The following is a 27,505-nucleotide window of genomic DNA, read 5'->3' on the forward strand; positions in this document are numbered from 1 at the left end:
AATTGAATTTGCAATTGAATCAGATGGCAATTATCCCATCTCATCGGTTAATTGTTGGCTTTGTGAGTTTGCAGTGCAGCTTTATATTTCTTTTAAAAACCACAAAAGGTTCTACTTATCCAATTGCTTTTTTTCTAACAAATTAGACTCTACAATTACCAAAAAGACCCTTGTCTGCAAGTGGAACCCAGAGAAAAATGTAAAATAGAGACAAAAGAACTGGAACAAAGGTTGTTTTTTTTTTATTCAGGTTGACTCCAAAGGTGGAAATGAATCATATCCAGAAGGGTTTCCTGTCTTTCTTTAGTGATATCTCTCGCCGTATCTCAGGCCATCTGACAACACTCCAGCCTCAGGCCAAACCATCGCCAGCACCCGGGGGGTTAATGAGCTGCCCGCCATCGGTGCCAAGACCCCAAAAGCCACATCCATAATCTGCCTGCCAATTCTCATCAGACTCACCTCTCCTGCCACTGCTGCTCCCTCCCCCCTTTAATTTCCACATAACCAACACGCACACATGGCCTGACAGCTCTCTTACCCAGCATGCCGTTGACGAGACAAGCTCAGGCTGTCGCCGTTCATAGGAATTATAGAGCTCAAATGTTCTTGTCACTTCCTCGGCCTTTCCAGGTGAAGGCAGCAGCAATCGAGGTTAACCCTTCATTAGCCAGCACACCTTTTTATTCCACACTGCTGGATTATTTTGTATTTAGCTAATTCCCCCTGCCTCTCCTGAGAAATGTTTTAAGCTATAACTAAAAAGATTATAAGTACAAGAAAGGAGATGGCTGGAAGACTCTTTTTTCATGTTAACATTGTTGTAGCTCTAAAATGCTAATTAGACGGTTGCACAATGTGGTGTGTGAGTGTAATGTACTGTGCATAGGCATCTCACCTGAAAATTTTGCACATTCATTTTGCAACACTTAGATAATATGCACAGGATGTGTGTAGGAGACAACAACTAGAAGAATCCTGCGGTGTGGTAGGATAATTTCAAAACACAAACCAGTGTCTTTCAGTAATTTCTTAAATCTCGAGTCATTCGCTGCATTTATGTGCAGGTTATTGTCAGATTTAGCTGTATATACATGGAACCTGTTTTCTAATGTCCTTTTTACATGGGTGTCTCTGAATGACAGAGATTCAGATAGAAACTGTCTGAATCTGATCTACAAAATATATTGACCAAATACATTTTGGAGGGAATGTAATTGCTGCCTGCATTGTGTCCTCACGAGACCATAGAATACATTTGAGGGGTGGCAATATAATTGACAGGGAAGGAAAGCATTAAAAAAATGTTGTTAAATATTTATTTTTCACAACATTGTTTTGTTTTCCTCTAATCTTTGTTGTTTGTTGTTTGTTTGTTTTTGTTATGTGAATTATTGGATAGTTTTACTTCTTCAGAACCCTTATTTGTATTTAACTAAAGCACTGAAAGTTGAACACATGTATCCATATTTGCTTAGAAAAGCCCCAAAATGAAGGTATTTGAACTCATTGTGGCACATTAGTAAAGCACTGGGGCATTAAAAATCAGTAAATTATTATTTTTTCCATTGAACTCAAGCATAACACACTGCAAAACCTAATGAGTTAGTTAAACTCAAACTATTTAAGGAGATTGATTGCCTTATGTTTATTAAGATGCTTTTATACGACTAACATAACATCTTTACACTTTGGGCGATCATTAAGAATTATTTGGATGCATAATTGGGTTTATGATGATTAAAAAACTGAAATAAATAGAAAAATCCTGCTTACATTTTTGTAATGATATCAAGTCAACTTAAAGAAACTCTACTGAAAACACTCAAAACAAATGAGTTGCTTCAACAATTAATTTTGGAGTTTCAATTCATGTGAATTAACTTTTGAATGAGTGGATTTTTTTTATTTTTATGTTAACTTACTTCTTTTATTAAGATGTGTTGTCAGGTTTTACAGTCTAAAATGTGGGCATGTAAAATTAAATTATTATTCAAATTAAAAAACTTAATCTGGGCAGCATCTGCATTTGTTTTTCTCTAAATGTGTTTGATAGATTTACAAATGAGTAGTAAATAAACATAAATTGTCAAGACAGGATTGTGTACAAGAACAGATTCACTCCCCACACATTCTCATCTCAGGTCGTCAAATACTGACGCTGTTTTGTCGCGCCCTTCTGCACCTCATACAAAAGTGTAACCTTTAGCATCTGTATGAGACCCCTTTTAAAAGGTGATTAGTGTTCTGAAACAGTTGAGGTTAGGCAACGAAGCTACTTGCTACTCATGTTTTTTTTTGGCCTTATTGATAGAGACAGCTGTAGAGAGACAGGAAAGGTGGGTGAAGAGAGAGGGGATGACATGTAACAAAGGGCTACAGGTCGGATTTGAAACCAGGCCGCTGTAGCAACTCCGAATATGGGTCGCCAGCTCTAGCAACTGAGCTAAGCGGGCACCTGCCTTGCTTTTCATGTTTGAGGGTAAAAATTTGTATGTTACGTGACATAAGAACGGGCTGTCACAGCAGTGCAGAATGATGAAAGATCCGGTCATGTAGTAATGGATCCTGAAACTGACTTAGTCTTAATTAGTTGGTTTCCACAGTGAATCATTTACACGTGTAGATAGATTTTTCTGAGAGAGAAAATGTGTGTGTATGTGTGTGTTAATGTGTGCTGAGGATGCATGTATTAACGATGTCTGGGATCATGTCATTATTGCTTGAGAAAAACCTGAATTATATTAATTAAGACAGGGACTGCTACCATGAGAGAACACCAGGATGCAATATGTGGGCATGATTGTTTTTCTGGGTGTGTGGCAGGCTAAGGCCAACTCCAGCCTGTGTGCTCCTGACAGCAGCATAATGAAGGTGTCTGCTGTTCAGTTAGCTGAGTCGGACTCTTTTTATGGGATCTCCAGCCAGGGTCGCACAGACACAGCGAGCAGTCCATTTAACACCAGTCTGGCTCCAGTGGAGAGGGGTTATGGGCCACAGAGTGGTTCAATCAGGGAGGTAGAGGCCATGTTAAAGGAACACTCCAACATTTTGGGAGATAGTTGTTTTCTGTCTTACTCATACGGAGATTTTACCTGTTGTCTATCTGTCTAACTTAGCAAAAGAGAGGAATCAGGGTGAATAGCTTGGTCTCACTCCCAGCTCATCAAATACTGCCTCTCGGTCAGTGGCTCGCCTATTCAAAATGTGATGCTTAGCATAATTTGTCCAGAAATGATGCATAGGGCACCTACAGCCTCATATTTTGAAGTGGAGGGCCACTGAACCAGCAGCAACATTTGACGAATTGGGAGTAAGAACATGCATAAGGATCTATTAATATTGGATCCAATCACTCAAATGGTTATAATAAAAATTTCTGAATGTGTGTGATGCTCAATAAATCTTCTTTACTGTTTTGTATGTATTGGTTGTGTATTAATGTCTTTTGGGTCCAAGCACTTCACCTGACCTGCAATAATGACTGTGGCAACTACACCAGGATTACCAAACAATGCTGTGCTGCTCCCCATTATTTGTGTTCAGCTAGGATAATGTTCTGGACATGTACCCAACTTTATGGAATGTTTCTTCAAAAGAGTTGGATATTCCTTTAATATTCACACGATATAACTAAAGTACAGAAACCCTAACTGAACCCCCTTGGTTCAGGTTAAATTAAGCTGATGGTACATCACTGAAATACAATAAAGAAAGTGTGTTAAATACATGTTTCAGGCCTAAATAAAACTTAATTAGATTTGAATTCACCATGGTGTATAATCTTAGAGGCAGAAATTATACTGGGAACACAGAGGGAGATATAGAGGACAATCTGTGGTGACAAATTGCATATAAATTGTCAGAAAGAATACTGTGTGAAACCTCCTGCTGAGCAATGAACAGTACTTCAAGCACTGAAAAGATCTCCACAGTCGACCGTAAACTTTGTGTTATGCCTCTCAAACCCCAGGCATGTAAAGTATATTGGAAAGGAGAAGGCTTGGAGAAGTGAAGGCTTGCAGATTAGCTTGAAGAACAGTCAAGGACGAGGATTTAAAGAGTAATCCTCGAGCTCGGCTGTTTCCCTTTGAGTTTGTCCCCATCTTTGATGCTCAGGGTTAATTTCTGTGGATTTCTTACAGCTGGTGCTATTTTCTTTATGTCTATACGCTCTCCAACCAAACTATCTGGAAACATGAAATAATCACTCATTTACTTCTGGACACTGGGTGATGGGAACAAATAGAAGAGCTCAGAAGAAAATATATTAACAATAACAATACAGACCATATGAACTGAATCAAATGCAGTCTTATAAAAGTGTTTGATGTGAGACAATTCGGCTTTGCAATAATGCCTGTAAGGAATGTAATCTAGTCATTCTTTTGCAGCATAGCCTTTATTACCTATATAATGTGTCATACACAGGGATGGAAGTAACTATGTTATTCTAATGAAGTAATGGGTATTTTAACCTTTAGTATAGAATTTTTTTCAAGCCTGCTTAAAGGTCCAGTGTGTATGATTTAATGGCATCTGTGGTGGTGTAGGTCTCTCCCTCCCCTTCCAAGTGTGAGGGAGGAACTACAGTGGCCACAAAATGTGTGAAATGCACAAAAAAATGTGAATGCCCCAATCTAGAGCCAGTGGCAGATCTAGGGGGGTTGCAAAACGGCTTGTAGAGAAAGCAACAAAGATAGGCAGGCTAAAGCAGCTTAAATGAGGCGCCCTGAATGATATTTGCCAATTGGATGCTTGGAGGGAATCAGCTGAGCCATCAGCGGATGTGTGTTTACGACTAGCTGCGATCAGCTGATGTAGCTGGAATTGAGAGCTGAGCTTGACTTCGTGGCCTGTCTGAACTAACGCTAAAATCTGGCAAGGAAGCACAATGTGGGCCAATGAAAACCATGAAAAAATATGCTGCAACAGGTACAGTTTCGGATAGGTGACCGGAGTAACCAGAACAGCGCAGGAGTTGGGGGTGATTTTGTGACTGAATAGATGTTGAAGCGTGTGGCTTGCTGGGGTCAGATATTTATTAGGATCAAGTGTGCGTGTGTGAAAAGTGACATTCACAAGACAGACAGGACAAGACGTGCTAAAAGCCAAAGCATTCCCTAAAGAGAGTGTGTATGAAGAGCATGCATTACCAGCAAGTCCTGCTAACAGGCTGGATGTTTATAGTAGCATCTCCATGGAATCTGTCTTCATCATATGTGAAATGTGATTTCAAGATATAGATTGATTTCAGCTTGGAAAAGAACAAAAAAAAGAAAACAACCAACCTTGGCAAACAGAGACAATAGACCAGATACTTAGCACAAAGGACTGTTTAAAATGCAAAAACACATATTCTATAGGCTACCTCTTGCAAGGACTCACTAAATGTCAAATGTGAAGCAGCAGAGAAAAGCAGTTATTGTAAATGTGTGTTGAGTTTGAGATTCTGCAGTTTTTACACACAATGTTTTATAATACAGTTGACAATTATAAAGCACTCACTTTCACTTAAAACCTCTCTGACTGCGCCCTTATGGAGTCATTGCTGTGATCAGTCACTGCATCTCCTTATGTTGAATATGAAACTGGTGAATACATTATCATAACAGATGGGAATGATGGCCTAGACCTAGGTTGTAAATTAAAATCCTATTCATATTTCATGCACATCTGTGCAAAATGTCAGAGAACCCTATGTGTCTAAGTATATATATATGTATAAGTATTGACCCCACACAAGCCATTTATGGCCATTTCATTTTGATGGCACACGTCATATATTTCTTAATGTAGACCACTAACAATACATGCTACAGTTACATATCATATGTTGCTGGATTCAGCACAGTCAGACCTTTCTAACAAACCCTGGTTGAGGTGTCTGGGACAATCCCAGTCATTCCTTCACTGCATTAAGATATTCACATTCTGTTTTTAAAGACATGTAGAGGACCCCCCTTCCCACTTCCACACCAAATGCGGAATCAATCAGAGCTTGCATTGTGAAATTACATGAGTTCAGGTGTATCATCTCCTATTCGGCCTGGCTTTATTTTGCACTTATTATATTCATGGGGTGTGTTACAATATCTGTCAATTAAGCCACTTTTGCAGTAAAATATTTTTATACAAGAATCCATTTCATATATGGGAGACCTTGGAGAATATAAAAAAACATGCTTTGTTCTACCTCCGGTAGGGGTATCTCGAAAAATCTAAAGCACTTTTGGGGCCTTTCCCTCTAGCCTAATTCTGAATGTGTCTGAACAACTAGCGAGTCTTGTTGTTCAAAACACTGAATGAGACTTATTGATACGAAAGACTTGCCACAAACTCTCTCCTCTTCTGCTTCACGCCGCTCCTGTCCCTGCATGAACCCACCATGTCTTTGTCCTTCCTGGAGTGAGAGTCCTGGTCGGAACCGCTGCGAATCAGCTGGCCCCTGTCGGCCTCGGAGGCTGAACCCGGTTCCATGGCCCGATTGTTTCTCAAATTACCTGTCTCATGTACTACCCTTAGGATATAGTGAAAGTTTCAGCAATTATGACAAAACATTATTTTTTTATAAAAGTTACCTACTGCAGCTTTAATTTTTTTCAACACAGACTCTGGTGGTGGATGTCACATGAGCATTACAGACTGTCGAAGAGATGTACAGCACATTTTAATTAAAATGGAATAACAACAAGGTATTGTGTTTGTCATCCAGTGGTGAATATTGATCTGGATGGAACACCATGTAGCCTCATTAACTGGGGAGAGGAGGGGCAAAAAACAGAATGCTTTAATGCACTGCTGCAGTTAGATGAAAGAGGAGTGTATGAGTTGCGACACCCCTACTTAACCCCCTGTTGAGCTCTGGTACCCCCTGCTATTTCCAGCTTACAAAATCACAGCGCTTTAAAGGCTTAATTTGAACTTGTGACCTGCTGGCTGTATTTAGATTTTTATTTCACTTTCATTCGACCTTTACTTAAATTACACTGAGATGAACATCTTTTTTCAAGCCCAAGACGCTGGCGACTGAAAGGTTACACATTAAACAGTAAAGAACAACACACACATTAATAATTTAAGATGATAAAAGCTGTACAAAATGCATAAAGGAGCATAAGGGAGCCATAGCTCTAACGAGCTGAGGCTATAAACACGGGGCACTCTGTGGCTAATAGCTTTGCAATTTCAGATGCATGTTCATCACTGAAACAACCATGGGCGTGCATTAAAGGGCTCTGCTGAAGGACTGCTTCATTGCAAGCGTCAAATGCATACAGCAAGGAAATAATTTCAGCAATGTAAACTCTTCAAGAGGCTTGCTTACAAGATGTGTTAAACACAGTGCTCCACCCGTCAGCCACTTTCTAGTGGCTGTATATCAGGGTGAAAAAAGCATCTAACAAATAAAATCAGATGTAATAAAAACATACAAACGTACAAACTACAACACGCTGTCTGCTGAACAGGCTGAGTGGGTGAGTGAGATGAGAGCAGAGAACTATTAATCCTCATGGGGACATCCGATCATCACAGCAAAGCAACATAAGAAACCGATAAAACACTCCAAACACTGAAGTATAAGCGCAAAAAGAATAAATGCATTATAAATCAGAACAGGAATAATTAAAATGCCTTTAGAGATCCAATGTGTGGCATAACTTAACTTAGAATGAGCCGTTTTTAACTTCCATGGAGTTTGTCATGTTGAACCACTGTGTTTCTACAGTAGCCCAGAAGGGACAAATCAAACACTGGCTCTAGATAAGGGCATTTTTGTGCATTTTGTGACCACCATATTTTCTCCTACACGTTTGGAAGTGGAGGGCAAAGCGAAGAAATTTGAAACTACACCCCCAGATGCCACTAAATCCTACACACTTGACCTTTAAATTAGGGGAATCTAATGTGGTGTCCACAGAGTCATTACAGTCCTGGAATCTCAATATTAATCTTAAAAACATTTTTAAGTAACACTTCCAAGGAAGTGCATCAATGGGTTCTGTTGTGTTAAAACTTTTAATAAATTATAATTTAAAACAGATTGAGAATTGCCTTTATTACAAAATCTGAGTTGAAACCATGCTTATCCATTCTGTCCTTCTGCATCTGGCATTCATTCTCTGTGTCCCAAATGCTGGCCTGAGCCCTCGCTGAGTTCCACATTGATTCATTTTCATGATCTATGAGTTAATTAGTTTACCATAGTTAGGCGAGTTGAGTAAATTGACTCTCAGTTCATAGAAGTAGATTTCTCAAGATCCTTCCAACCCATCGACATATACAAACATGGACATGACGGCTCTCCAAAAGTGAGGCCCAAACATCTGGCTTCTGGTGGCTGACTGCAGCATAGGTCACAAAGCCTGCTGTCGCCATGTTAGCAGATGGGTTAGGGGCCATAATTTTAGGTAGTTCTTATCACACTATTGTATGTTGGTTGTACCTGTATGATACAGCGAGAAAGAATATCTCTCTAACCGAATACCTCCCCAATGAAAATGGCCAACCCTAATAAATAGGTAATTAATATGTGTAACAGATTTATGGATGCACAATATGGATTTTTTTCAGCCGATATGATAACTGATAGTTATAAATATAAATATAAATACTTTCAAAATCTAGCTGTCTCTATATAGACATACAGTCATTTTTTTTGATAAATTGAATTGGCTATACTTGATACATTTTTTGTTTGTTGGTTTTTTTCATTCCATAATTTAATCTATTTATTAAATGTATTAATTTAATTATGGTAAAGTTAGGGGTAACTGGGAAAAAAAATCCAAAACTGTCCACTAAAATCATTTTCAGAGTGCATCTTCCTAATCCATCCACATTAACTTTTAATATGATTTTTATGAATGATGTGAGAGGCAGCGAGTTACTGCATATAGTTCACTTATTGGTGTGTCATGTAGCTGCTATTTAATGGATTTTCTTCAGGCTGAAAACTGGGTGAAAACCCTAGCTTGTCAGATTTGAACTGGCTTTGTGGGGTCACAAGGTAGATGGGGTGAACACTGGCCTTCAGAGTGCCTAGCTGAATGTCTGCCTGCTTGTCTTGTAACAGATGTGGCCTCCATGTTCTGCCTCATCCGTCCCCACCCGCCCTCCACTAGTACCTCCTGCCCTGGGTCTGAAACCCTGTCAGACACGCCTTGGTGCTCAAACAGTCCTCACTCCTGGATCTTTATATTTTCTCACTTTGTCTGTTCACTCTCTGCTGTTTCTCTTCCCTTCTAACTCTCTTTTCAGTCCATTTATCTCATTAAGGTCTGGCTATCTCCAGTGGTGTTGAAAATGAAGTGTTAATCTCTCTTCTCATCAATCTCACCAGCCCAGAAGTGCCTGAGTCTCTCCCTGCATCACAAAATGATGACTGGCACTTTTACTTGTTTGGAGAAATAAGTGTGGGGGCTAAATTGAATTTTAATGGATCGCGCATACCCCCAGTGAAAGGTGCAATCCATTACTGAATGATTGTAATGTTATTTGTTGCCAGTGTTGATTTATGGTACATATAGTGCGGAGGGCTAAAGGTGGGCACGTTGGGGAAGGAAGCTGCGTGGTGTGTTGATGGGGTTTTAACTACAGCCCAGTGGAGAGAAGAGAGGAAGTTCAGGACCATATTAGCTGTTTTTTCATCTCCTTTTGAAGGCAACAGGAAGTAGCTGTTTGGGTCATATGTAGTTACAGTGGAGGGAAAACTGTTTCTCTCATTACGTCATCCTGAGCTTGTTGGGCACCGTCTCCAGGAGGAATTTGATTGGTGCTTACCCCACTGAACCTCGCACGTAAAAGATTATGAGACTGCAAATCACAACATGTAGCTGTTGTAGATTTCATGGTATACTCACGGTGAATGAAGGCCAACATCAAATTTGAAAGCATCTTTAGCTTGAAGATGATTTTTTTCTGTTTTTGAATGCTCTATAATTTTAGACTTTGGTGCCCAATGCTGGAATGGTTAAAGGTCCAGTGTGTAACATTTAGAGGATCTATTGACAGAAATGGAATATAATATTCATAAGTATGTTTTTATTAGTGTATAATCACCTGGCTATAGGAATCGCTGTGGTTTTGTTAGCTTAGAATGAAATATTTTTGTCTACAGTTGTGCCTACAGGTCACCTTCCATGGAGTCCATCATGTTGAACCGGCATGTTTCTACAGTAGCCCAAAGTTGACAAACCAAGCCTTTTGTGTTTTTCAAGTGTTTCACGGCCACCATTGTTTCTCCTTCACATTTCACAGCCCATTCTCATTCCCAGGTTGTCAAATACACACAGAGACTGGCTTCAGTTAGTTGCAATCTGCAACTTCACCACTAAATGCCACAAAATCTGATACACCGCTCCTTTAATTATCATGTAGTGATAATCCCTCCTGACACCCAAAATATTTAGATTATTTTTTTTTCATGGATAGAGATAGCTGAAGATTGACAGGAAAGGTGGGTAGAGAGAGAGGGGGTGACACGCAGAGAAGCGCCACAGGGTGGATTTGAACCCAGGCCGCTGCAGTAACTGCGTATATGGGTCGCCAGCTCTACCGACTGAGTTAACCGGGTGCCAAATATTTCGATTTTTGATTTTGATTCATTTCTGACCTTACAGTATCCCCCTGTGTAGCTGTGGGAGAGCAGCTAACCGTGTTATCCTGAGAGTCTTCCTTAGAATGGAGGCTGACACTCAGTTTAGCTAATCTGGCATCAGCAGCTGGTGTGCCAGGGGAAAAACAAATCAATTAGAAATCTCTGCTAGCACACAAACTTTGTTATTGGAGTCTCCGGTGTGTTAACCAGCTGGTGGATCCTATTGTCTTTGCATCTTAACCCAGCTCAGGTTAGCCATCGTGTAAGTCATTTCCTCTCCGAGGATCCGCCATCTGCCGGTGATAAAACATTCAGTCTGCGGAGGGGAGCTGCTTTGGGAAGGAATTAGCCAGATTGTCTAGACGGTAATATGTTGCACGCAGTCATTTTCATCACATATGCAGACGCCCCTCCAGAGAGACACTTCCTGCTACTCAAGGAAGTTTAGTCTCCAAGGCACGAGTGCTTCAACTTTTTTTCCCTTTCAATTTATGCTTTATGATTGAGCGCCAGCAGAACTCCCAAACCAGAACAACCTGCCTCAGGAGCTGAAGCTGTTATTCACTATTGTCTCTTAAATCACTGCTTAAAAGACATTTTTATGCACTTGCTGTTGCCATCTCCCACTTTTAATTCTCTATTTGTTGTATTTCATAATTTTTATATTCCATATTCCCATGCTCCTTTTTTTTACCTTCCCACACAGCACTATTTCAGCTCTGATTTTATTTGATTGTAACTATACATCCTATTTTAGCGGGTATTTGAGACCATTATGGCTAAAACCTCATCTAGAAAGAGAAATAACACAGATTAGATATAAACAAACAAACTGATATATCAGCATAAGAGTTAAATAGAACTCCCTCAGCCCATGGAAGATCATGTCTTTCTTCAATATCAATTCATTTTGAGTGTTCCATTGTGATGTGTGGCTTTATTTTCCTCTACAATATTCTATTTGACTTTTCTATAGGCAGTTATTATTGTTTTGTATTTTTCATTAGTTTAGTTCTTTAGTTTATCAAATTTTTAGTTTAGTTTCAGTTTGTTTCTAGAGTGGGTTTCAGTTGAGTTTTTATTGTTTACAAATGTTCAGTTTTAGTCTTTATTAGTTCCAGTGTTAGTTTCAGTTTTTTTGATGGTTTGTTTATTTTTCAATAATATGGGAGGAATTATTCAGGGCTAAGATTGAATAAAACTAAGAATAATACAAACATTAACTGACAGTTATGTAGACACTCCAGTCTGAATAATCCAATGCAACAATGCCTCCTCATGTTTTTAACCAAATTGACAAATACTAAAACTTAGTAGTCTCCATGCCTCCCTCTGGACACCCCATCAATATTTCTCTACATCTGCCCCTGCACCTGGTTAACAGGAGTCATAGTTACAGTGTAAAAAAAGTAGTGCAGTCATTAACTGTAAAACCGGGATGTCATCAACATGAATGCAGGTCTTTTTCAGGAACCCACAAATCTACCAACATTTACCTACTACACCTGCACTGGCACTGAGCCTTGGCACTGGATGTTTTCCAATATCAGCGGTTCCTGGGAATACTGGGCTGCATTATGCAACCCTAACAATACACACAGCCACAGGTGCACTGTCTGAGCTCAACACTTGAGACATTCACATTGAAATGAAAATGAATCAAAACGTCAGTCAGATGGGGCACCCGTTTAGCTCAGTTGGCAGAGCTAGCGTCCCATGTACCAGGAGTCCTTGCTGCAGTGGCCCCGGGCTCAAATCCGACCTGCGTCCCTTTGCTGCATGTCATCCCTTCTCCCTCTCTGCCCCCCTTTCCTGTCTATCTTCAGCCATCACTAGCAATAAAAGCCCCAAAAAATACTTAAAAAAACGTCAGTCAGATGTCAACTTGTCATGTTTTATTGTGGCATCAAGAAATACTGGAATACTGCAGAAAGAATCAGCGGAATTCAGTAAAAGATCTTGAATGGGTATGATGCCAATGAAAAGATGAGGACCCTTTAACACACAATAAATTAATAATAAATAATAATACAATAAATTATTTTGTTGTACAATGTGGACACTGTACATAAGGACAGTACAACACAACCAATAGTGAACTGCAGTGTATGGTGAATATTGAACATTTTTGGACACAACCATAAGAGATGATATTCAGTATAGACAGAACACAGTGACTTTGCTTTACAGCCCCACTCTCAGGCCGCCCAGCAGCTCATTGTCACATTCCTCTGATGCACCCTAATTAATCTACAGCAAACTTTGCACACCATGTACTACAACTTCCCGCAGAAGAATGCCACTTGTAACTATTTGGCTGTGACAGAAGACAGCCATCTTTCCTAAACACTCACCGTTGGCCAATCCAAACCTCCCATGAACTGTTTGCAAGTGGCTCTAGGGTGCATCGTGCCACATTTGGACGTGCTGAATAGCATCTCCATCTGGATGAATTGGCAATATCCAAATGGCAATATGTCAGGCAGCATCTCAGCTGCTGGTGCAGGACTGTCACCAAAATGTACAGCTCCTACTAAATCATAATCTCACTGTCACATTAGCTCTATCAGTTTAAGCCTATTGGATAATATAATCATAAATGTTAAAACATTTTCTGATACAGGATGATATTCTTAGAAATTTTATGATTCCGAGGCACTATTGTTTGATGTAGCAACATCTTTTATATTTTATATTATTTTTGACTATTATAACCATGGATATTATGCAGAGTTTTCCTGATTCACAATGTTATGCACATCTTTGAAAATCTTTAATTTTTCTGTTTTTTTCAGCTCTTGAGAGCTCAGGCAATGCTCTTCGTCTCTCTAACCAGGGACTCTTTTAAGTGTTTAGTTCCCGCACAAGAGGTTGACTGTTACATTACCAGCCAATATCAGTCAGCTCACATGCGTGGCCCACTCCATGTGCACTAGGGTGAGTGTGTTTTTTGAGGGCGTACGTTTTGGATGGAGGTACATCAGGCGCTGTAGGCGATAGTTGTGTTTTCCCCAGAGACTGTTCACGAGGAACCAAAAATCAATGCCGGCAGCTTACGGGCCATTTGAAGGGCCCGACTCCCTGCTCTCATTCATCACCTAACAATCTGCCACCTTACTGGAGAACAAATCCTCACAGGGACCTCTCAGCACAGCTATGGTGTCCTGTGTGTGTGTGTGTGTGTGTGTGTGTGTGTGTGTGTGTGTGTGTGTGTGTGTGGTAGATATGTGGGTTTTATTAGTTGATCTCACCTCTCCATAACTCCCAGCTCCTTTTATTCTGTCAGTGTGTGTGTAAACCAAATCAGTCGTACCATACCTTAACTGCTGATTACGAGATCATTTAGTTGTTGTTTTTCACATTATGCATAATGCATATACTACTTCCAGCTTTCATTTAATTTCCTTTCATGTCTCTTTCAGTTCAGTTTATGTTTTTAAAAGCTTTCTTTCATAATCTGACTTTTATGTGTTATTTAGATAATACATCCTGTGTGTTCTTGTGATTTCCTGTTTTTTTTTGGCACACACTGTGATGCACTGTGTTTTTTGTGTTATGTCTTTTATCCTATTAAAACTGCAGTAGGTACGTTTTATAAAAATAATTTTGTCATATTTGCTGAAACTTTCACTATATCCTGACAGTGGTACAGTAAATCAGGTTCCTCTGGCTCATCCTAGCTCTCCTATAAGTGCTGTACAAATAAAGTTATTACTATTATTATTAGTATTAGTCAAATTTCAGGTCAACTAAATATTTTTTTAACAAATTTTTCATGGGCGCAACCCACATACTCAGCGCTGCTGCTCATCCCACAAATGCATGTTCCTTACAAATGGGGCACCATTTGAAAGGGAACTAAACAGGCTTTCCAACGGTATAAGATTTATTGCCAAAAAGCATTGTTACCACAGAGAGATAATCTACCAAACACAAATTTCCTTATTTTTTGTGCTAAGTTTAGAAATATAAAACACAAGCACACACACACACACACACACACACACACACACACACACACACACACACACACACACACACACACAAAACTGTATGAAGAGATGCCACACACTGAGTAGGAAACAGGAGGGATTCAAACCTATAGGATAATAGTGAATGATAAGATAAGATAATATAAGATGTTCCTTTATTGATCCCCCTTAGGAGAAATTCAAAATTGACACTGCAGCATAGGGCAATGTAGTGCAAAAGAAAGAGTACAGAAGTGGAGGTACAACAAGATATCACAAAATAAAATATTACAAAATATAATAGAAAATATAAGACACTATGCAATATGAATAATAAAGAAAGTAAGATTTAAGGTGAAAACAGAGAGGGGGAGCGGGAGCTGTTGTGTTGAGCTGCCACTCTTTGAGGCGCCGGAAGTAATAAAACCATCAGTCACAGCACATGTAATAATTTTACATTTCTGTCAGTTCTGTGAACTACTACGTTAGTAAGTCTTCCTTCAAACAACCATAAAAACTTCTCAGCCACGTAATGCACATGCTAATAATCTGTACAATGCATTCACAAGCTCATAACACCGATGGATTACTGAAGGAGGTAGCCTACCGCAGCATCTGAATGCAAGCTGTTGCCATAGTCACAATCTCCTTACTATTTTGATGTAGCCCTTTAAATGACATCATTCAATGATGTTTTCAGCAATAAAGACAAGAAAATACATAAAGACAATTTTTTGCAAGCCGGTGCAAGGAGCTACTGGCCACCTCATATGCATGCTGTTACTACACTTTTCCAAGAATCATGGGAAACAGAGTTTATTAACAAAAAGGTTTATCTTGTATGTATTGGATCATTTTGTTTCAGTGTGGCTTTAAAAAATGTAAATGAGTTCAGTGCCATGTTTTATTCTAATTAATGGATTGACTTTGTTGTTGAACTTGCAATGTCTTTAAGGACAATAAACTCTTGGGACAAGCAGACAGTTTAGCAGTCATCGCCTATAAGCTGAGTGTCAAGACAATCCTCCAAAAACTGAACGCATTCTCTCCAAGGTTGAAAACACAACAAGGGATGATGGTATTACTTTGGAAAGCCTGAAAACTTGTCACAGAGGATATGGTAGCTGAGAATGGAGGCTGAGGAGGAAGCACAGTGGTAATAGGCAGGAAGGCTTAAGGATCTCTTATCCTAGGCCTTAGCAGTCACACCGAGTACAAGCAGGGGGTCAACAGATCTACTTCAGCTGCTGATATGCCGCTGAGCTCAAGCTGGGATGGGCTGTGTATGTGTGTGACTGGGTTGGGAAGGCTTTGCATGCTTAGTTACTTCGAAATATCATGACCACAGTGGTACAGATAAAAATGGAGAACAGGGGGAATAAAAGGTTGGGTGATCATGGACTGGGTAGAGCGCATAAAGACTCTGGTGCAGCAGCCCAAGGATACTGTACTGTGTGTGTGTGTGTGTGTATGAAGGATATATATAGACAGGAGGAGGACTACTGGAAACAAACTCTCTACTAAGCTCACTTGCAAAAACAATGGGATGAAGCCACGCACACACATACACGCAAACACAAACACACGGTTTGTGTGGAAGATGCCCACACCTGCTGAGGCTTCAGGAAAATATATGACAATAGCGAGCCCACACATTGCTGCACGCTGTGAATACTGTTGTAGACACCAAATAAACAATGAATAATAAACATGGCTCTGTCCAAGTGACACCCACATACACATTTGTTTGCTCTTATTTCAGGCCAAGAGCGGCCATTTTGAAAAAAAAAAAAAAAAAAAAAAAGTTGTTGGCCACTTTATGGACCACAGTCAGTTGATTGACCACAAGTTTACTGTGGCATTGATTCATTTGCACCTGAACACAGGTTCTTGTTGTACTTATAGCAGTGGTACAGTAATGGTGATCTAAGGCTATGCTCACACTGCAGGCATAAGTGGCCTTTCAATATTTTTGCTCATATGTCACTCGTTTGGTTTTGTTATTTTTCATGACAGCGTGAACAACACAAATCATGTGATTCATGCCACTTTCATATGTGGTCTTTCTGGAAGTCCATTTCTGCCAGTAAAATAAAAAATCATGTTGTCATGTCAAAATTAAGACGTAGACATGCATGAATATATATTTATCTTTGTCCCAGTTCCAATTGTAAGAAGGTTCGAATTTGTTCACACTGCAAAAGTGTCAAAATTATCATTGTTTGTATCTTGGGTAGAGAATTCCATAGTTTTGGGTGCATAGTTATAAATGGCTGAGCTGCCAAGTGTATAATTTGTGTGAGGCCTTGAAGGATTATAAAACGATAATGAATTGGTAACATAGTCCCAAATCATCAACAGCCTTGTAAAAATGTGTTAGTGTTCTGCTGATGTACACTCCCACAATTCCATGCACACAGGAAATAGAGGAGCTACTTACACCCAGAAAAAAAAAAATAATACATTGTTAATTTGTGAAGTGATAAGACAGCTCTAGAAAAATTAGAATAAAAACAATTAAATATTTATCATCTTAATAAAAACATTTGTCTTTGTGAAGATTAGTACTCTTATATTTAACTACACTGTAAAACCTGATGAGTTAGTTCAACTCAAACTGTTTGAGAAAACCAAATTCTTTAAACAGTTTAAATGTATTAACTCCAACAATTTTTTTTTTTTTAAGTATTTTTTTGGCCTTTATGATAGTGACAGCTGAAGACATACAGCAAAGGGCCCCAGGTCGGTTTCAAACCCTGGGTTGCTGCAGCAAGGACTCAGGGACTCGACTCAACTCCAACAATTTAAGCATGAAACATATTTGATTTGAGTACAAGGTAAATTAAGTTAATTGTACTTAAAACTAGTAAGTATATTCACTCATAAGCAGCATTTGCCCAAACATATTTAAAATGTGTCAACAGAATTTATGTGAATAAAGTAACTTCAATCCATCTTTCTTATACAGATGTTACCACTTAAACTAATCCAATGAAGCAAAATTATTATTACCTGTCAGAACAGCTGACTTATGATAAAAAACAATTTGCAATTAATGGATTATCAAAATGGTTGCCAATCAATTTTGGGTCTTTGGGGCTTACATTTTTGTAATGATATAAAGTCAACTTAAAGAAAATCTGTCAATGGAACAAACTGGAATTATATCATTAAATACACAAGTTTAAGTTTAAACAGTTTTACTTCAATAGTTCATTTTTGACTTAAATTGAATTCATGGGACTGGGTGACTCAAATGTTTGGAAAATTAAGTTATTTTAACGTACTTCTTTTATTAAGATATGCTAGTAGGATTTACAGTATAAATTAATGTTGTATGATTTACAGTGCTTTTTTTGTCAAAGAATACAACTCTGAGAATCAATGAAACAATGCGCGCACACAAAAAAAATGTATCTTCACTTTACAGACCTATAAGCTATGTCCATTATATATACTGTCAGTGGTTTAGACTGAACTGCATTTCTATGTAAACAGCTTGGGTCCAATTTCACTTGCACAACTGATGTTGACAGCCGTTCACAGTGCTCATGGTGTATCTGAGAATGTGGAATCTCACACAGTCTGCTCTGTGTGCTTATGACTGTTGTCATAATGCACCCTGACAGCTTACAGCAATTCATATTTAACACTGTGCATAATTTATTGTCTGTTATGTAAGTATTTATAACACATTAGCATATGATACTGCAGGTATGGGCTTTAGAGAAATTGTTTGTGTTAATGAAATTTGACAACGGTTGTGTTTATTATGTTCCCTCACAATTAATTATTTTTTTTTTAAATTCAATTTTATTTGTATAGCGCCAATTCATAACAGAAGCTATCTCAGGACACTTTTCAAATAGAGCAGGTCTAGACCGAACTCCTTATAACATTATTAACAGGGTATTTTGGAACATTATGTGGCCATTTTGTTGTTGTTGTGTGTGTGTGTGTGTGTGTGTGTGTGTGTGTGTGTGGTCCCATTCTTGTCATTATTATGCCAACAGTATCTGATGGAAACGTTATATTGCTCCACAGGTTCCAGATGATCTGATTAGATTAGGTGCACCTTGCTGCATAAATTTACATAGTAATGAGGAAAACAGATTTTCTTCAGATTACTAAAAGTTCTTATTGCTTTAAGATACAGATACAATCTTAACTATAAAGATCAGACTTAATGCAACATGTTTATATTAAGATGCAGACTTCATAATAATACCATCATAAATTATGTGAAGGTGCAGAAATATGCAGTAGTTGGTCAAATAATTTGCTCAATTAATAATCATAATAGCATAACAGCATATGTAAAAAATAATGGTGTATTATGTAGAACCTTTGTCTGGGCTGTCTTTCCATTTTTCTATCATACGGAACACAATGGAAATAAATAAGCTGCAGGCTTTTGCAGCAATTTCATTTCATTTACATTTGTTTCAAATTGTCCCACAAACAAAATCACATAAGAAGATGAGGAAAGTGAGAAAAAATAGCAACGAGAAATAACTTTCTGAAATGATTCAAAGAGAATGTTCACCGTCCCCTGTTGTGTGTTGTTGTGTATGTTATTGGTTTAAATCTGAATTAACTTCCCCTTTGAGAAGCTTTAAAGGTACAAAAGTCACTTACCCTGAAGAGCGAAGAACAATAAATATACTGTTAGTCCTGCAAAGCAGCAACCTGTTCCTGTTGTTTCCCGATGCATTGTGGGTTCTGCTACATCCTTATGATGACACTTTAATGGGCCTCTCAGATATTGCGTCTAAAAAGACGTGGAAAACACCAGCCGCACCGCATTCATCAGTTTATCCAAGGTGCTTGGGAAGTTGCACTACTGTTGTTACTAGGCAACCAAAACCTAAGGGCTACATGACGACAACGATGATGATGATGATGATGAAGTTGCGGTAATTTAGCAGTAATCCTCTCTGAGTTAACTATTTAAAAGTCAAAACAAAGATACATGGAGATACAGTGGCTTTAATGCTCAATTTGTTTGGAGAAAAGAAAAAAAGCATCTTTAGTTTGGCGAACCTTTCAGTTGGATTTTGTTACTGTTTTGAACTTGGTGTGTCGTATAAATAGGCCTTGTGAATGCAGGCAAAAATGCACTTTCGATTTTGAACTTCTCGCTGTGCTTCTCCATTCAAAATAATGTATTTGTGCGAGAGGGATTATGTTTGTATGTGAATTTCTTTCCATGGACCACTGACAGCACTGCAATTGCAGGTTTCATTGTGTCTGAGGAGATTGAACGAGAATGCTGTCAAAGCTTCCTTGAGTCAGGGATTTTGGAGCTGTGCTATAAAATTATATTTATTGTTATATGTGGAGATTGGGGTGATGGTGAAATGTTTATATGTGCAGTGAGGATTTACTGCACAACTTCCTAAGCTTTTTTCAATGGGATATAATGCTGTGACATGACTGACATCATGTCAGCTATTCAGTACGTCACCACAGAATGAATAGAATACAATCTGTTGTGACATTAGTGCATACCTTGTTGCAGTTTTGCTGCTGATAAGCATGTTTACACCCATGAGATTGTTCGTGTGTGTTTAATCATTATAGTATGTAACCGCTGATTAAAATCGCTAAAACACTGAATAAAGCAGTTCCACCTTGAAAATCACTGTTTTTCCCAGGCTATTGCACAGACAAAGGACGTCCCAGCGAGCCGAGCTGCTGCTAACGTTAGCTCAGCTTGTTTCTCTGATAACTTAAGATCCAGACGTCCGATGACTAAAATCCTTCATCCGGTTCAAATCTAGAGTTAAAAAGCACCAAGATCTAAACAGTGGATGGTAACAATGTGGCTTCAGACTGGATCAACAGTCAATGTATGACAGCTTCTGGCAGACAACCACAACACTGACACAGGCACAAAGGGGATATGACGCCACTGACAGGCGACCGGTCAAACGCAGCGTTAAAAAAATAAAATGACAGATTTCTCTGAGTTTGAACATTGTTGGAAACATTTGGGATAATGGAAGAACTCAACTCAACTACTTACAGAACATAGAGCTAGAGTTTATGCACATTTCAATGCAGAAATGTTACATTGTAGCTTTAAATACATTCTTTAATTTTTGCATTTGTTTGTTTAGTTGGAAGCTGCCCCTGTGCTGCCCGTGTTCAACGAGTAATGTGTTAAAGGGACTACGGTAATACATTCAAGACGCATGAAGTAGAAACATTCAAGTTTGCTTTCCCAACAAACCTCAAGAGCTGTGAAGAGGAGGCAAATTAAGAGGAGGTGACAGCAAAAGTGTGAAAAGTCTGTGAGGCACTCCAGTTACTGTGGTCTGTCACAGTGTGCCTCGTTGCTGTGGACTCCAAGTGGGGTAGTATATGCCCGGTTCTGCTAGCGAGATAAGTTTGCATTTGAGGTCATCCTGCTCTGAAATTACATCAGCGTTATTGCTGGTCCATGTAAAATTGAAGAATTGGTGTTGGTTCTGCATCTTCAATTTCACACTTCTGGTCATCATTTTGAAAAAAAAAAGGAATATTAATTATTTGTAATTGCAGTATACTTAAGTAAGTTAAAGAAAGGAGTGTACTGAAATTAATAATTAATAAATTAAGCTTTAAATTTCAAATAAATAAAATCAGACAAAACAGATTGTTTAAATAGGATTACATCAATGCAAATAAGACAACAATACAAGATAGCAATGAAATTATAAATTGCTACACAAAATAAATTGATTTAAATAAATCAGTAAGATTGTTTTAATCTGAAATACATAATGGTCAACAGTAATATGTTAATAAAAACAAGTAAAGTAGTATAAAAGCGTTTTAAGTTTAGTCCATCTGAAACTTCAGTTTCCAGTTTAAGCCATGCAGGTACTGAATGTTCAGTTTGTATGTAAGCAGTGAAAGTATTTGAACTAACATCTGGAGCTGAAGCTGGAGTAACAGATTAAAGAATTACCAGGTGAAGTGTATGCATTGTTGCAGTTGAAATGTCAGTTGAGGTTGAAGAGCAGAGCATAGCTGAGCTGTCGTAAGGAGAGTAAATAAAAGTTGTTATAGACTAGAATTAGTAGAAGTAGTAGAATTAGAAGTACCAAAAGAACTGTACATACTTACTAGTAGGGATGTCCTTATCTAATCTCAACAATCAAGGCATTTTTTAACTGATAAGTATCGGCTATGTTGAGTTTTATTGACCCAATCTGATCTTTTGTTTTACGTCAGCTGTCACACGCTGTTTCTTTTCTCCACACTGCTCTCTGTGTATGTAAGAGAAAGAGAGAGCAGAAGCTCAGAGGAGAGAGCATTAGAGAGCCGACACTCAATACACCACTTCAAGTGCAACTAAATCCCTGTAAATAAAAAGCTAATAACAGTCATTAATTCATGTAATCTGTGCAAAAGATGTAGAGATGATGGAAAAGAACACTCAGCAGAATACAAACAGTTCATTCAGGTACCTCAGGTAAAGGCTGCACTGAAGCACCAAAGAGTGGAGAGAGAAACTCCCTCTCCACTGAGGGTTTGTTATTTTATAATTTTTTGTAGAAAAACAAAAAAAAACAAAAAACAAAATGAAAACATTAAGGAACAGCTGCAATGCAGGCATTTTGTTTCTTATTCAGTTGTCAAGCATTGGACTGATTTTAGTTACTTTAATGTACCTGAAGTTTGCACTGTGCTACTATATTATCTAAAAAACAATCTATAATATACAAGTATCCCATCAGGACTCATTGGCAGATACTCAATATTAAATGACTCGGATCGAATTGGGACATGCCTATTTACTAGTAAATGTGTTGTAGACTAGAAGTAATAATTTAGTACTGGGAAAGAACATGGTATTCTGAGATTATAATTTCATTCATTTTAAGGAAACTACTTGGTAAGAAACTTGGTATTAATAGGGACATATGAATGGCTTTATTTTACAGCCCTATTATATGTTTAGTACACAAAAAGTAATAATTTACTACTGGTAAAGAACATGGTTGATAGTTCAGGAAGTCAAACCATCGAATGATTTCTGAAAACACTGCATGATCACATATATGACATATTATCACTAACGGCAGGATGCTTTTGGGTTGGCACTATATAAAATGTAAAGGTCAGTAACTGGAGCTCACCAATGTATTGAAAGAAACATTAAACGTATGGTATTTCCATATAGATACTGTGGTATTTCCTAGTGAGTAATATGTACCTGTGGGTAATAACTAAGTACTTACTAACTTATTTATTTGAACACTTACTTAGGATGAGGATATTTTACCATTTAGTTTCCTAGTGGGTTTTCATGTACTTACTAGGTAATGACCTGGTACTTACTATCTATTCCTTATGGGTATTATATTAATGTCTAGCGTTCTTAAAAATCTCTGGTTTCCTGGTACGTTTTCATTTACTTAGTACTTAGTATCCTTTTCTTACTGGTACTATACTAATACATACTGTATTACTCTCTAGTTTCCTGGTAGGGTTTCATGTACTTACTAGGTAATAACTTAGTACTTATATCCTTTTCTCATGGGTACTTTACTAATAATACCTAGATTCTAGTTTCCCAGTAAATACCAGGTAATTAGCAGATTGTAAAATAAAGCATTACCAATTACCATATATGTATTTATTATTCATCTGTTTAATTTAAGCTTGTCCACTAAAGGGTTAAACAGAACTGTCCTGAGAGAGAGAATTGCCTGCTGAAATTGGCCCTCAAGGCTATCTCCCCATATTGCCTTTGAAACCCTAATAAAGGACATTCTGTGTAATTTTGGATTTCAGTCTAAGTGTCCTTATGAGCTGGATGATGGAATAATATTGAAATTCTATATGTGGAAGCCTTTCATTAGATTTGGCCTTTCACAAATTGACTAGATTGTTATGACCCATTTCCAAAACGTCTCCCTGTGCCGGCCTCCGCTCTATCGCTGTATGAAGAATGGCTCTGATCGTCTCAGAAATTCACTCCCGGTGTCACTTTAGCTTTAGAAAAACAATACGGTCTGATAATTGATTGATTAATAATTTTCATTTTGTTTATGGGGCCATTCATTCTTCTCTCTTTCTTTTCTGCGACTGCACCACAGTCAGACTATCTCTGTCTCTCTCTGACACACACACACAAAGGTATATGCAAAGCAAATCTCAGTTAAATCTCTGTTAGAATTAAATGCTACCCTCTTTTGCCCATGGGGACTTTCATTATCTTTTATTTATAAGCAGGAAAAGGAAAAGGAAAGAACAACAACAACAATAATAATAGTGGAACAACCAGGAACAGTGCAACCGAGGAGGATTTGAACAAAGCAAGGTCAAAGGGATTTAGGGCCATGAAAATGAAATGTTTTTATTTCCACAATCCGGATCAGTGCTGTTTGTCTCGGCTTGTAAAACCCCATCACACTGACATGCACATGCACACACACACACACACACACACACACACACACACACACACACATTTATTCACCCACATGCACACACAATGCATTCAAGCACACAATGGTAAAGCAGGGCCAGCATACAGATTAGGGCTTTGAGATGGACGATGCTGATGTCTTTGCAGTGGAGCAATTCAATACTGAAGACACACTAATTAAATACAGTATTAAGCAGTCCCCATACTTATAGTGTAAAATAGATCAATTATATTGCTCCACAGCTTTAAATATCCTAGTTGAGGATCCTGGTTAAACTCAACTTGTCAAGTCTACATATGTGATCTACTGTACCCATGATATGTAATGGCCTGGCAAGACAAGAATGTCATTTCTCAAACATCTTAAATCTAGGCAATCTAGAATTATTTGACCTAATATCCTAATGTAATTTTAGCTGATGGTATATACACAGTGTCCTGGAGTAGCCAGTAATGCAGCTTGTTCTCACTCCCAAGTCGTTGAATCTCAATCACTGGTCAGTGGCCCTATGTTCAAACCAAGACGCTGTACCCATTGCATCATTTCTGGACGCGTCCATCTGGGGTAATGTTTTGCTGTGCCATTGAAGTCGGGGAACTTTAGTATAAAGAGCGAGAAAGTCTGCATATAGAGAAAGTTGGGGTGGATGGGTCAAATAACAAAGGACTTTCACCCAGGAGACCACTGTTTGTGTCCAGTGTGAAACAAAAAGTCAACCTTGGCTTATTTTTAACTTATATTATATAAGTTGTGTTACTTATGCTACGTAACAAACTTATTTTACTAGGGTTGAGCAAGTAAATTAACTGCACTTATATACCTGGTCCTTTTCTAGTCTATACACTACATGCCATATTTACCCATTCATACAGTAATGGCAAAGGCTCATCATCATATGACCATGTGATATTTCAGTTTTTCTTTTTTAATAAATTTGCAAAAATTTCTACATTTCTGTTTCTTTCTGTCAAGATGGGGTGCTGAGTGTACATTAATGAGAAATAAAATGAACTTTTTTGATTTTAGCAAATGGCTGCAATGAAACAAAGAGTGAAACATTTAAAGGGGTCTGAATACTTTCCGTACCCACTGTAACATTACCAGGGAGGAAAGTCTTTCTCAAATCATCCTGTTTTTGCCTCTGCTGTCAGCACTCAAATGACATCAATCGCCAACTGACGTTGCCTTCCTGGGGCATTGCCACAAGCGCCTTAAATCAAAAGAAGAAAAGTAGAGAATGTCATTTTTCAAAATAGAAAAATGTCAGGAGCTGTTCCAGTAATCGTTGAATCAGTGCTATTAATCAACCAGCCCATCAACCTCCCACAACCAGCATATTTTGGTTCTTTCTTTCTATAAGGTGAAACACAGGGATCCAGTTATTCAGACCAGGTTCACTGCCTTGCTCAAGGACACCATGACAGCTTGTGCTGTTTTGTAAAGTAATGAAACACCCTGCTGTACTAATAGTTTTACAAAGGTTAGGCAGATTCTTTAAGGCAGAGTTGTATTGTGAGTCAAGGTAAATGTGTAAACTACATCCTTTGTAACTGAGGTATAAAAGAGAGAAAATGTGGTGGAGGAATAAATCAAGATAATACATGCTGAGGTCATGTAGCTGTGCAGAGCACTACCAAAGGCCTCAGTCAATTGCTACATGCACTGTTCTTTTCCCTTTGTTCAACCTCCTAACCACCAGTGTCTATTTAAGAATCATGTCTATAAAACAAAACCATGGTTGTACATGAACTCTTTAATGCAATGTGTTTGAATGAATCTCATGAGTATAGTTCTGTGTGTCAGCTCCTGCAATTTGATTTAGCTGCATTAAAATTAAACTAGTCCACAACTCATGAAATATACCAATAAAAAGAAGAAGGCTTGTGGATATCCAGTGTGTAACATTGAGGAGGATCTATTGTCAGCAATGGAATCTAATATTCATAGGTATGTTTTAATTAGTGTATGATCACCTGAAAATAAGAATAGTTGTGTTTTCATTACAGAGACATTTCTACCTACAGACTGAGCAGGTCGCCATGTTTCTACAATAGCTCAGAAAGGACAAACCAAACACTGGCTGTAGATAGCAGCGGCTCTACTAATACACCTGAAACTGCAACATACATAGACTTCTTGTCTATCACTGGCCAAGTGGTCCTGTCAGGCCTGTGGGTCACAGGACTACTGTCCCTTTCATATTCATACTGCAGTTTTTAAATAAGCTTCAATGGAATAACAGCAACAGAGCTCAGCAAGGGTCAAAGGTGAAATGTTTGATAATTCTAGAAATATCACAAATTAGCAATTTGCACCTTTTGGTATAATCACTCCTGTGCACAAGCTGCTTAATTCGTCCCTCAAATTAATAATTCATGATCTGGAATTACAAAATCATGCCTTCAAATTACCGAATCCATTTCCACACATTAATATTGTTATCACATTTGTTTTATTTGTCTCCTCGACACTCTCTTTGTCAGAGGGTTTTTAGATGCAGCACTGGTGCTCTTTTAGCACTCTTGTATTCTGTTAGCAGGCCAGGTTTGGTTGCAGTGGCAAATCAGCTGTGAAAGTTGTCAGGTCATGGTTAATCTAAATGGGCTGCCTGTATTTAATTCTGTTTATTTTGATTTATGTGGATTTACTTTGTGGCTCTTAACCCTTAGAACTCAGTGATGGTGTATTTTCTCTGTAATCTCTGGGTGGAGCTGAGGTGGGCTGAATGGAGCCTGGTTACTGAAAACAGCTGCCTCACCTGTCAATGAAGGCAGCCACACCATTAATTATGCATAACTTTAAGCCTGAATATTATTTAAACAGGTGGGTTGTATAAAAATTCACCCCCTGTACAGTTGTCATGAACAGGGAAATTAGCTATAGAGACCAACAGAGTTTTTGTACCAGGCTGTAAACATATTTATTTCTGCTGTAAAGTTGGACAATTTAATATGGGGCCTTATGGAGATTGACTCACTTATTTTGCAACATGTCAGAGAAGAAACTGTATAAGACAAAACAACAGGCCATGAAACTGTACTTTAGCAGGCTAAACAGTAGATTCATGCCCTTCGCTATGGGATTTGAAGCAGAAGAGCAGAAGTGCAGTTTAAGATCTGTCTTAGTGTGAATTACTTCACTTGACAATCTCTGACACAACGCTGTCTTTATCTCAAGTTTGTTGTTTCACCTTAAAAAAAGGAGCTGTGGACAAACAGTTTGTAGTGGAGAGCCTCAAGCCAGAAACAGGCTGGCTTCTGTCAGTCAGAGCAGCACATCTTCTCCGAGGATGATTGTTCAACTTAAAGCGCTTCCAACTCTTCCCACGCAGCCGTTTATCACAAACTTTCCCAACAAAAGTCATCCCACACTCATTTGCAGTGTGTTGTGTCGAGGTGAGAGGCAATGAGAGGGAAGCGTACAGCAGCGTGGGTGCAGCTCCTCAGCAGCTCCTCAGCAGCCATGAATTCATCCAGTGTGGAAACCAGCGTGCGTTCATAATAGCCTGA

The 27,505-nt window shown here is 38.5% G+C and overlaps 1 protein-coding gene and 1 long non-coding RNA gene across 5 annotated transcripts in view; one reads left to right on the forward strand and one right to left on the reverse strand.

The window, feature by feature from the left end:
* Positions 1-27,505, forward strand: part of LOC127371811 (receptor-type tyrosine-protein phosphatase gamma-like) — a 470,986-nt gene that overhangs the window by 237,382 nt on the left and 206,099 nt on the right. The gene's annotated exons all lie outside the window — the stretch shown is intronic.
* The window catches only part of LOC127371894 (uncharacterized), a 204,395-nt gene that overhangs the window by 885 nt on the left and 176,005 nt on the right, over positions 1-27,505 (reverse strand). The gene's annotated exons all lie outside the window — the stretch shown is intronic.

The sequence above is a fragment of the Dicentrarchus labrax genome, unplaced genomic scaffold, assembly GCF_905237075.1.
Source record: "Dicentrarchus labrax unplaced genomic scaffold, dlabrax2021, whole genome shotgun sequence".
In the NCBI taxonomy this organism is placed as follows: Eukaryota; Metazoa; Chordata; class Actinopteri; family Moronidae; genus Dicentrarchus; species Dicentrarchus labrax.